Genomic DNA, 13,889 nt, shown 5'->3' on the forward strand with positions numbered 1-13,889 from the left:
TCGGACACGAAGATATCGGGGTGATGACGCTGTGTATCATTAACTATTATAGGAAATTTCGGCGATACCATTAACTGATAAAGAAAACTCTATCCTGCTGAATTTTGAACTTTATGACACCTGAATATCCTTAAAACATAACCTGAAATGTTGAATGTCATCTCATTGGGGCGTATTGACTGGTTAAGCTCACCCCTGTCGTAAGAAATGTCACTCTTCGACTACGTTTTAACACCCTCAAATGAAAATGTAAATATGATGTTAAACACGACGAAATATCACTCGCAACATCTGCCTCCGCAATTTTTATTATTATTCATATTTTTGGACACTTATTTACTGGTGTAAAAACTGTATTAGTAGGACAGGGGAAAATGGTCGTTATTTGACCCATTGCTATGGTAATTAATTATGTTACATCAGTACTTTTACAGCGAATACCTGGACGCCTTAGCACATTGTTACGAGTAATCTGCCAGTCAATTTATTTAAATGATACGCCTAAATAAGGTGGGCGGTAAACAACTGTACGTCGACGGCTAAAGTGTGCTCAAAAGGTACCACTTTCTCAAGTGGTCGCTTTCATCGTGTGACTTTCTTTTGATCACTTATTGACAGTAGCCTGCCTTGTAAAGCCTCTTTTGTCTAAAAAATAAGGTATCACTTTTTGAATAGCTTAATTGTCGGCATATCAAATCGGCATCAAAGGAACAATGTGTTACGTAATCTATATCTCCATGTTTATTCAACCTCCTTGAATGATGTTTATATCCTATGTATGACTACACGCCACCCATCTGCTTTTTAGGTGCTATTTTCAATAAACATGAATCTACTCGCTATACTTCTCCATCTACAAAGGATTAGCCTACTTCAAATACGTAAGTAGCAATACTCTAGAAACATCATTTTGGACTGTTTAGATTCCTATCTCATTTTCACGCATATTCTTTCCGGGATATTCTTCTGCAGCGCACATTGTTAAAGTACAATTTCCATTCATACATCATGTACACCATATCTTGATGTCTGACAACGAATATCATGAAGAAATTTTGAAGCCTTAAGACAAAGAAAATTGATTGAACAGTTCCTTCAGTTTGTTTACAGACAGGGCATGAAAAGTTGATAATACCCCAGGACAAATCCCAAACCATCTAGACATCAATGCATTCTGACGCTGGCGCGCGCAGATATTACTTTAAAATTTAAACATAAAGAAACATGCAAGAATTCTTTTTTTTTTTTCATTGTGTTGATTTATTCGCGCAACTACCTGTAGAAAATTTTTCGTATCAGTTCATACGTATGATTTGTTTTAAACTAAAAAATGTTCTCTCTAGAGATATTCTCGCTTATTCTAAATTCACTGAAACTTGTAGAAAATTTTTAGTTCATACGTATGATTTATTTTAAACTAAAAAATGTTCTCGAGAGATACCTCGCTTATTCTAAATTCACTGAAACATTTAGCGCTGGAAGTAGGTTTATCATTTTTTCACTATAAATTGATCAAATTGAATATCAGTTGCAAATTATACCAATTCATTCCTCGAGCCTATCCATAACAGAAAATTTATGACCCATCACATCACATCACATCACATCACATCACATCACATCACATCAAAACAGACCATTCCGTGGCCGAAATAAAAATGGAGATTTAAACACTAGGATAAACTGCTGTTTTTTAGCTTTAAGATGACACCTTAATATTTGTTTAAATCAGATTTTTGTCAAGCCCAGTGATCGTATATCAATTTAGCTGCATAGAAATCCGCGATCTACAGCTGTATTTGAAACAAAATGACCAAGACTTCAACACCATTTTACTACTGAAGATAAAACAGCATTAAGAATTTATGACCAAAAACCTACGCCCTACAAAACTGTACTTCAAGTACTACCATTTTGCTGCAAGCTTTATAACATTGATCATTGTTGATTGAACTGTATTTCCAATCGAAATAAAACTTGATTGATTTAACCTCTAAAGGAAAAACTGTTCTTTAAATATTTATTGTCTTTATTAAATTATCAACGCTGTATGCGTAGCCTAAAGTGTAAATTAATGAACATAATGAGCATACGAAATGATTACAATTATTATAAACCTTTGATTTGTTTGTGTTTTATTACAATCTTATTTGGTATCAGCGATTAAGTTTTTGAAGATTCTTTTGAGAATGAAAGTCTCGCTCCAATAAGAGCTGTCCCTTACATAGCTCCTCAAATCAAAGAGTGATGGTTTGCCAATCTTTATATTTAGATACGCATTATTAATGTATTTTGTACAAAACGTGGTTACGTATCACAATTTGTTTTGTTTTTTTGGTTTTCTTTTTCATTTTTATAGTTCTTTAAAAGCAGATGACCCGATCGACAGCTAGTGTACACATAAACTTATCTTTTGCTAGATTTTCCAATGGAGACACATATTGTGGTAAAAAAAAAGGCAAAAACTTTTTCAACTACAATTTCTGTTGATAAAGACTACATTCATGAAGTTGTAAACCATTGTAGGAGCTATGCATGGATCCCCACAGGACAAAGGTACAAAAGGACTCATTTTCAGATCTTCAGGCCCCACAGCAACAGTTACAGTTTACACTACTACATGCACTTTATCTATTCAAGGAAGTCAACATGCTGATTGGGTTAAATCTGCTCTTCCCGAGATTGAAGAGAGGATAGACATGATCATGATGATAGATACAGATAAACAGGAACCAGACATACGGTATTCCATTTGAATATGACCATAAGGAACTCAGAGACCTGCATACATAACTAGCCCGATCCTTCAATGAACTATGTGAAAGGAATGCTCTTTTACAAGCGCAGAATGCAAGTCTGCACACACAACAGCCCACCCCCCTTTTTTCAGAGCACCGTGTGTCAGCCACGCAATCAACTACTCCAACGTACTCCCAATCCCTACAGTCTAAACCAGTGGAAACTAACTCTTCAATCCCACTTCGCAACTACTACAATGTGCTCAATGTTGAACCAACGCCTCTATTACCAACTGCATCAAATGGCCCAGATATTTCCCAAATGCCATCCCCTAGACAGTCCCAACACAGCAGTAGAAAAACCCGGACACCAAAACAACCACCAAGACCCAAACCATCTGAAGTTGAACCAGTACCACCAGTATCAGATCCAGACATCCTCTTTAGTAACTCAATGTGCTCACGGATTCGAGAACGCAGCTTCTACAGAGGTAAAACTACAAAAGTTATAGATAAAAGTGGAGCCACCATCTCAGACGTACAAAGAGAAGTTACATCCTTTAAAGGCAACACTGCAAAAGTTCAATGTGTTATATTACATTAAGCATGAACAAACAGCACTATCAGAGAATCTGTAGAAACTTATGAGAGATTATAAAGATATACCATCCATGACAAGGTAAACGTGTCTCACAACAGCTAAATCGAACCTTTCATAGTTAATGCTCTAGCTAGTACACGTGTGACTTTTGTTGCCAATTCGCCAACATTCCTGAATGGTAATAGACTTTTTTAGATAGTCCGAGGTGCTCTGACGATAACACTCTGATCGGCCACGCAATCCACGTGTATGCCAGTAGGGCAACAGAACCGCTACATGAACGGGCTAGACTTTACGATTTGTACTGGGACTATGTTCATTTCAATAACCACGGACTTGGTAAGCTAGTACATAACCTTGGTAGAGCTATCACAGAGAATGTATTCCATTTCAGCCAAGAACTGCAACAAGGAGTCAAATAAATTGCTGCTCCAAGGGTGGAAGCACTGATCTTCATGTTGGCTCTTTAAATGAAAAACAGTGCTGAAATGATGCTGATGATAAAATTACTAACAATGAAACCAAAGTCAACTTAGTTAGTAATTCTATTGCTTTACATGTATATAATGATCATAGTGATAAATCAGATGATAGGAAACTCATTGAAATTAGTGCCAGCGTGTTTCAAACAATCACTCAAAGGGTACAGCATGCATATATGTGCTAAGTTCTCCTCATCAAGTAATTTTGTGCTCTTATTGTACCCTTCCTTTTCATATTTACTGTATTGATTCCTCTTATTGGTGGAACACCTGCTTCTTCAAAACAAGTATCAAGGAGCTACCTTTTATTAAAGAGGTTAAAATTGGCTTATGATAAATTTGACAATGAAGATATTGATCATGTTTTTCATCATGAAATTGATGCTTCATACGCAAACAGTGTTAATGATATTTATGATGACAATGATGAAGATATTATATTATGCATGATAATGTAAATATTGTAAATAATGACAGTGATGTCACTGATGCTATTGTTAGAACTCTGTACATATAACTTTTTGCTAATGATGTTTCAATCAGAACAAATGTTATGGAAAATGAAAATTCTCAAGATGTTCATGCCAACGGTGCAAACCATGATACTAAGTTAGATGAATGAAGAAATTAATAGTGTTTATAAAGTGCCAACAAGTAACTATAATAATAGGTAAAAGATACTGTAAAAGTAAGCGTACTTAATTCTGGTAATAATAAATCTAATAAATTTAGTTCTACTTTACGTGAAAATATTCATGCTAAAAATAACTTATCTGTCTTGAATGAAAGTGCGTTGTAGTCTTTGAATGTCATATTTTCGATCTTGGAAAGGACCAGGGCTCTTATGACCAGATGACAAGTGTCATAATCCAAGAACCGAAGTATCCAGGAAATGTTGCGAATCTGGTACGTAAGGTTAGAACAAAGAGTCTTGACATAAACGCACAGAGACATTTGACAGTCAAATATAACCCTTAGGTTACGTACAGAATCTGAAGGACTGATGGACTTGTCCCCAACCCTCAAAGCAACCGGTATCATTGACCGCTTCAGGTGTTGGGTGGTGGTCAAACAAACTTAGTTTTGCTGTCATTAAGTTTCATCATCTTCATTCTCATCCAAGCCTTATGAGCACCAATACAAATACAATAGGGTACTGGGTGTTGGAGTTAGGGGTCCCAGGGTTGGGTATAGTAGGTACCAGGAAAGGGGTAAGAGGTACCGGGCATTGGGTAGGGGTTTACCGGATGTGGGATTAGGGTCCCAGAGACGGGTCATGGGTCTTGGGGATGGTGTTAGAGGTTCCAATAATGGAGTTAAGGTCCCACAGTTGGTGTTAGAGGTCCCGGGATAGGGTTAGGGGTGTTGGGGATGGAGATGCCCAAGGGCGCCAATTTGGCACCCATCTGATTCTGAAACTAGACACCCTCGACAACCACTTTCTGCAAACAAAAATATCGTATTTGTACCCTATGTCACAGTCATGTTTAAGTTCCTACTGACTATATACACCACCCGAGACTGGTACCCGCACAAGCACAAGCAAACTTGACAAACACTAGTAAAAACGTAAAAAATTACAAATGCGAAACAGAGAAGAACGTGTTGCTGAGATGGAAACTGAGCATGAACTGATCTACTCACGCACTCTCACACCTGTAAGCTCTCGTAAAGCCAGTCCAGCCCTTCAACCTAATAATTATATTTACATATTTGCCTTGTTTAGAACGCTTCATTACTGGAATAATAGAGAAAGAAAAACTTTAACCATATTCGCTTTCATTACGCAATAAAAAAAAAACTTAAACTCGACGCTATATGAACATTGCTATGTTTAACTCGAGGGAATCAAACATTTCTGAAATGTCCGAACAGACGTTATTAATATCAAATTAACAGAAATACATTTCAGACATGCTTGATGCCCCCGGCTTTGCACAGTACAATGGCCATACATTATAGTGATTGACTTTTATTATTGTGCTCTAAGCAGTCAATGTGAACAAAACGTACTACCCACCTTTAAACAAATCGTACTACCCACCTTTAATAAGCAGTCAATATGAACAAATCGTACTACCCATCTTTAAATTTTCCCGATTGAGCATTCCCACTAACCATGCTGACGTCAGACTAATATAGTTTCCTTCCCAACATCATTTTATCCGAATCATATTGAAATAGTAAAAGATTGTCATTATTTGAAATTAAACATATGAATATAAATAAATTGAAACTTATGTCTCTCCTTATCGTAGGATGGAAGACGAAAGAAAATGAGAAAAAACATACATATCACGTTATACGTTCTTTACTTTTTAGCTTCTGTATACGGGGTTAAATAGCTGATTTATTTTTCTTCTTTTGGCTAGTATCCGTTGCTTTGCATCATTATGTTTAGATGGTATAACCTGCTTACTATTTGATGCCTTATTATTATTTTTATTTGTTTCTGGTGTTTTTTGGTGTGTGTTTTTTTTTGGGGGGGTGGGGTCTGACAAGTGAATTGTCAGGCATAAGCCTTTATTATAGAAATGAAGAAAATCACATGTATGCTTAAAACATTAAATCAACTATTTTCAAAAATACAAAAGCTACTGCATTACGCGGGTTGTTGTAGCGCCCTAATTTTCAAGTATAAATTTCATATACCGTTTTATTGGATACCAATGTATAGCTATGGGTCTCTTCTATCCAGTGATACCACAATAAGTACACATTCCACACAAAATGTCACTATGGCGTCATAATGTGAGGGCGCCTATTCTCTTGATCGGGCTGACGTCAAAAGGGAAATAGCCTTGTAAAACCAGTGTACGCATGTGCAGTTCCCCTTTCTCGAGTTGGTTGCTATGCGCGAGCTTGTGCAAAGGGGACGAAGGGGACAATGTTCCCGGATGTCCGACCGAGTGAATGCATATTTGGTAAATTCTGCCTATGTGCAAAAGTATAGGTAAAGTTGATTTTCGGCTAAGAACTCCACAAAAATACGATTTTCACCGAATTTTCTCCTGAGTATAAAAGCAAATGACTATTTACACCTTACTAATAAGTAAAAAGTTAGTAGCTCTTGGAATAATTTTACAAGAGCGAAATGAAAATCATTGATTTCCCTGTAGAAACCAATGATTGGCCTCACCAACCCCCTCTATGGTCATCTTTGATGGCCGGTCAATTTATCCCTAAAATGAGTGCAAAGGATGGATCTATGATTAGCTTAGGTCATTTGGGCGTAAATGGGTGCGTTTTAATTTATGACGGATAAAAATCTTAGGGGGGACCCCTTCGTAGTTCTAGAGTTAACAGTCTGCGTTGAGTATTTGTACTTCATGCTTCAAGAATATGATTACACAATTCCATAAGAATATAAAATACAAAAACTTTATAAAAAATATCCAACAGTCTTTTAAAAAAAATCAGCAAAACTCAGATATTGATACCTTTGTCATTGTCATAGATGTACGAACATAGCCTGTTAGTGGTTCAGACGAAAGCCGTGTATTTAAGACAAAATAAGGCAAATTTACACGAATCTGTAATTGTGACCTGGCAGCACAAACGAGCCGTAAATTCCCTAAATTGTATTCTGAGTTATGGTGTAAAATGTGTATGAAGGTCGTATTCATCGGTCACTTAAGCTGGCGCGACATCTGTCTTATTTGGATAGTCACAACACCAATCAATAATCCTATTATTGAAGTGGATAATAAGCTTCTACCTTAGATGGCTATAGAACTTTTAATAGCTCTGGTCTTTGTTTGCTTTTACTAAATCCTTTTCAAGTGGTGGGTTATTTGTATAGGTATGCATAACCAACAATTAACAATGAGAGAACCTTCTTAAACCTCGTTGACTTGGGGATGATTTGAAATGACCGCCAATTATGACTGTTTGATATTTATTGCCAGCAATGTGGAAAAAGAGACACACATAGAAACCAAAAAAGCTATAATTTTGTTGAAGGAGCAAAGTTTAACTAACCATAACTCCGCTTCTGGATATCGTTTGAAGTCAAATGATATACCATTTTTAAGCTTATGATGTTTATTTTTTAAACACAAAATAAAACAAAATTGACCGGGGGAGGAATTTACGGCTCATTCGCCGTGGACGGTCAATTTGTAATTTATATACTGACAATATATAAATTAACTATATGTATTTGAATGGGACTTCAACATTGTCAATACTTTAGTTTTCTTTGTTTTTTGCCAAATTTTTCATTTCAAAAATACCAAATGACAATTTGAATGACTTATACTTCACTAAAACAGTGATTAGAAATTAAACACTTTTCTAAACACAATTTGCCTTCACTTTGTAAACACGTTTAGAAGCTAAACTACATGTGTCAAAATTCTGAACATTGGTCCGTGATGGTGTTCAATTTCTAAATATATGACATCCATATTCTAAACATAACGTTTCTAAACACATTCTTGCCTTCAATTTCTAAAACTATTTTTGCGGTGAGTGTAGAGACTAAACACATAACAGCACTAGGCAGCCATTCGATGATGTCAATGCCTTTATGCGTTACGTAATTGATACGCCCAGTCAGATGTTTTTCACGCTTGCCAAACACAAGTCACCCAATTTTGAAAACTGCGCGTTGAATGTACACTCTCATGAATATTAATTGGCAACATTTTTGGTCAAAATCCTATTGACAACAGGGACATATACTTGTATTGTGACACATTGTTCCTTTGTATTCGCCGTAGATGTGACGTAGTTAATCGAATTAACTACCATAGCAATAGATGGATACAATATATCGCCGTTCACTACAACGTTCACGCGGTACCGATGCATTGAACCATAGATGTCAAAGAAAGCCTGATCACTCGCACCTGTAAGATTAGTATCTTGAAAAAGAACTGTAATGTATTCAATCTATGTTTGCTGACATACACAGGTAATTAGTGCAATCTGCTTGTAGTGCACGGCGATCTATTCGAAAATTGTAATCATCTATTGCTATGGTAGTTAATCCGATTATGACGTCACTTCTACGGTGTATTAATTGATCGATATAATTTTCATTCAGGAAAGTTATCTAAAAAAGAGCACAGTGATTTATAGTGCGTTAGGCACAAGCACAACGCCTAGACGTTGATCCACAAGCCTCAGCACATTATACAGGTTGTCGCTGACCAATACGGCCCCACATCATTCCATAAGCAACATCTGCCTCCGCAATTTTTATTATTATTCATATTTTTGGACACTTATTTACTGGTGTAAAAACTGTATTAGTAGGACAGGGGAAAATGGTCGTTATTTGACCCATTGCTATGGTAATTAATTATGTTACATCAGTACTTTTACAGCGAATACCTGGACGCCTTAGCACATTGTTACGAGTAATCTGCCAGTCCATTTATTTAAATGATACGCCTAAATAAGGTGGGCGGTAAACAATTACTGTACGTCGACGGCTAAAGTGTGCTCAAAAGGTACCACTTTCTCAAGTGGTCGCTTTCATCGTGTGACTTTCTTTTGATCACTTATTGACAGTAGCCTGCCTTGTAAAGCCTCTTTTGTCTAAAAAATAAGGTATCACTTTTTGAATAGCTTAATTGTCGGCATATCAAATCGGCATCAAAGAAACAATGTGTTACGTAATCTATATCTCCATGTTTATTCAACCTCCTTGAATGATGTTTATATCCAATGCATAACTACACGCCACCCATCTGCTTTTAGGTGCAATTTTAAATAAACATGAATTTACTCGATATACTTCTCCATCTAAAAAGGATTAGCCTACTTCAAATACGTAAGTAGCAATACTCTAGAAACATCATTTTGGACTGTTTAGATTCCTATCTCATTTTCACGCATATTCTTTCCGGGATATTCTTCTGCAGCGCACATTGTTAAAGTACAATTTCCATTCATACATCATGTACACCATATCTTGATGTCTGACAACGAATATCATGAAGAAATTTTGAAGCCTTAAGACAAAGAAAATTGATTGAACAGTTCCTTCAGTTTGTTTACAGACAGGGCATGAAAAGTTGATAATACCCCAGGACAAATCCCTAACCATCCTGACATCAATGCATTCTGACGCTGGCGCGCGCAGATATTACTTTAAAATTTAAACATAAAGAAACATGCAAGAATTCTTTTTTTTTTTCATTGTGTTGATTTATTCGCACAACTATCTGTAGAAATTTTTTCGTATGATTTGTTTTAAACTAAAACATGTTCTCTCTAGAGATATTCTCGCTTATTCTAAATTCACTGAAACTTTTAGCGCTGGAAGTAGGTTTATCATTTTTTCACTATAAATTGATCAAATTGAATATCAGTTGCAAATTATACCAATTCATTCCTCGAGCCTATCCATAACAGAAAATTTATGACCCATCACATCAAAACAGACCATTCCGTGGCCGAAATAAAAATGGAGATTTAAATATTTGTTTAAATCAGATTTTTGTCAAGCCCAGTGATCGTATAGCAATTTAGCTGCATAGAAATCCGCGATCTACAGCTGTATTTGAAACAAAATGACCAAGACTTCAACACCATTTTACTACTGAAGATAAAACAGCATTAAGAATTTATGACCAAAAACCTACGCCCTACAAAACTGTACTTCAAGTACTACCATTTTGCTGCAAGCTTGATAACATTGATCATTGTTGATTGAACTGTATTTCCAATCGAAATAAAACTTGATTGATTTAACCTCTAAAGGAAAAACTGTTCTTTAAATATTTATTGTCTTTATTAAATTATCAGTAGCGAATTTGCAAAGTTGATGTATGCTTTATTACTTGGTTAACGCCCGGTGGCGATTCGGTTGAGGATATACATAAATTGAATGTGATAAAGTAGGTGGACCGAACACAAGTGACACAGGTGACACTAAAGGCATAATGAAATATCCTTTTAAGGATATTAAAAGTACTATATTAATCAGGCAAATGTTTTAAGGTGACATTCGCGGGTTATACCTCTACTTTAAAATCATCATCATCATCATCAAGTACGCTGTTCGTCTGTCGACATGGCGCCCTCAATACCGGGCCTCAATAAATTCATTCCAGCTGGTGCGATTTGTAGCCTTTTCTTTAGCTGACATAAGAGTTTTATTAACTTAGCTTTATTTTAGTCTCATTTGGATATTTATTCAGTTTGTTTTAGCCTCATTTTGATATTTATTCCAGTTTTATTAATATTGAGAGTATCAACTTGCCGCAGTAGCCTGAAGAGCCCCCTCTTTTGAAGTCGACTATACCCGATGACCCCCTTTTTTTAAAAGTCATACCCGACGACCCCCCTTTTTTTTATTTGCGGCTACTCAATGACCCCCTTTTGGGGGTTGCGGCTACCCAATGACCCCTTTTTTTCTAGAATAGCATCATCAAAATGCCAAATTTGAGGAAATTTGGAACAAGAACAAGAATTTTGCTCCATTTTTTTCAAAATTTTCTTCCCGATGACCCCATTTTGAAATGTTATACCCAATGACCCCCTTTTTCATTTTGCTTATACCAAATGACCCCCTTTTTTAAATAACGTTTTGTACCCGACAGGCCCCTACTTCGCGACGTCGGTAGGCACATACCCGTCAAGTTGAGTGACCCCCCGGAAGAGCCCCGTACTCTATTTCAACTTTCTCACATTGCTTGTGATTGTTTTCCTGACAGTACAACGCAGTCGCAATCGATGACTAGTGACACATGCTGAATATGCCTATCTTCAAAATATGAAATAGAGCCCAACTATTTGCAGAAATTTGCTGTTCAAACGGTTTTATGCTCTTGAATTAACTATCTATAAGAAAACTTTTACTGTAAATTAAAATGCTGGAATGTGGCTTACAAAAGTGTGTTACCTAGGTGGCATGAAACCGAAATGTGAAATTATTTCTTTTGTCAAATCAGTGTAGAGTAGGTTATGAACGTGTTTAGGAAACTTATTTTTCATAATGATATTGATTTCATATTGCTTGCAAAATAAAATGTATGAGGAAAAAATCTGTTAAAATATGTTTTGTTATAAAGAGATAGGGCGGCATATCTGCCGTGTCCTAGCGAGACAACAGTAAATGTGAGAATTTGCTTGAAATGTCATTTTTTTCTGGATTTCTCATAGTACGTAAAGCCAAAACGAAACATTACGTTTCACTACCTGAAGTGAATTGATCAAAAAATCCACAAATTGAATTCCCTCGTGAGGTTGTTATCTGTCAATGAGGTGACCACATCACCGGGCTGTCCGACATTATAGGCAGTATATTTTTCATACATGGGTCAATGAGTTACATAAAATGACCTTGTGTGGTATTTAGTTGTGGTTAAATGTTGATCCCTCACTACAAGAGATATTACCGTCGACTTGGTTGAAAAAGGAGGTGAGACATGATCAAATCTCTCCAGGTAACAAAACGTAATGAAGGCGCGCGGCAAAAGCATCTTTTTTTCCTTCCTTTTTTCAATTATACACTTCAGGACATAACAAAACAATGTGTAAAGATCGCTAACATGAATCGGCTCTGCCCACCATAAAAATGCACCCGCACGTCCATGTATTTTTTAATTTTAGGGCGCAGCTTTAGGTTTCCAAAATTATTGAAAATATATGGGAGCAACAGACGCAATGTTGTATATATAGCCTTCAGTGTGAGTGAATGATAATAGGAACATACAACATGATTACAATGACTATACACCTTTGGGATTTGTGCGTACGTGTTTGCCGACAAACGAGGACACACACAAGATTTTTCACCCTAAACTGTGGACCTACTTCCAACCGAGGACTGTCCTCGGTCTCAAACTGCTGCAAAAGACCTCAAATGCATGCTAGATGCTTTAAACGCTATTTGCCTGAAACCGAGGACCACACGTGTAAAAACTACCGTCCGCAGGGTGATGGCTAAAATTCTGTTTCGTATTATACACAAAAAAAATCCGCCATTTTAGTCCACGGTTAGGCGATGAAAACATCATACACACGTCCTCGGTTAGATAGCAAAACACAATGTCCACGTTTGGAGGCAAACACAGACAGGGGTGTGTGTGTGTGTGTGTTTTATTAAAATCTTATTTGGTATCAGCAATTAAGTTTTTGAAAACTCTTATGAGAGTCAAAGTCTCACTCCAATAAGACCAGTCCCTGACATAGCTCCTCCAAGAGTGGTGGTTTGCCAATCTTTATATTTAGAAGAGCATTATTAAATTATTTTGTACGAAACGTGGTTACGTATCAGAATTTGTTTTTTGGTTTTCTTTTTCATTTTTAATGATCCGATTGACAGCCTTGTCCACCAAACCAAATGTACCTGATCAAAATCGAGATGTTGTCATGTGAAGAGATCTCCTTATTTTTCTCATAACCCAGTAAACATCTAAGCATAATTTTGGATGGTTATATAATTAAAAAGTGGTGGTGTACAAAATGTTTTTGTTTCTAATATGCAAATCATTGGAGCGTTTGGAATATGGGATCATATTTTTTAGGGTTAGGCCTTCACGTAAAGTGGAAAACTCCACATGGACTGCTTGGATCACAAACATACTAAGTGGATTTTCAAATCAGTCACTAAATGTGGTGTGATCAAGCAAATCAGTCACTAAATGTGGTGTGATCAAGCAAATCAGTCTGTCGGTCATATTCAATTTTCAGTTTCTTCTTGGATTGTAACAAGCATTTGCAAAGCTACATTTTACAGAAATTGAAATTGGACAACAAATCCAAACGATATGAACAGTTAAAGAGTTTCCAAAACAATAGGAAACAAAAGGAAATAATATTTCCTTTGTTTGGATGTATCTTAAAATTAATATTTCCTACTTCCGACTGATTTTGCATGATCACATCACAAATCACTTGCACAATCGACAACATAGAAATAACGAGGTTACGTTTTCTGTGCAAAGAAGATGTGAGATGCGATAAATTTTAGGCTTCCCCAGGGCCATAAACAGAAAAATGATCAAAATTAACAAAACTTGTATTAAAGCCGTACGATCTTACAATATGAAATTGTGGGTTTTTTTTTCAAACCTGATTTTTTGTTATATTTGTAATGTTTACTCATGT

This window comes from Amphiura filiformis, chromosome 20 (assembly GCF_039555335.1).
Source record: "Amphiura filiformis chromosome 20, Afil_fr2py, whole genome shotgun sequence".
In the NCBI taxonomy this organism is placed as follows: Eukaryota; Metazoa; Echinodermata; class Ophiuroidea; order Amphilepidida; family Amphiuridae; genus Amphiura; species Amphiura filiformis.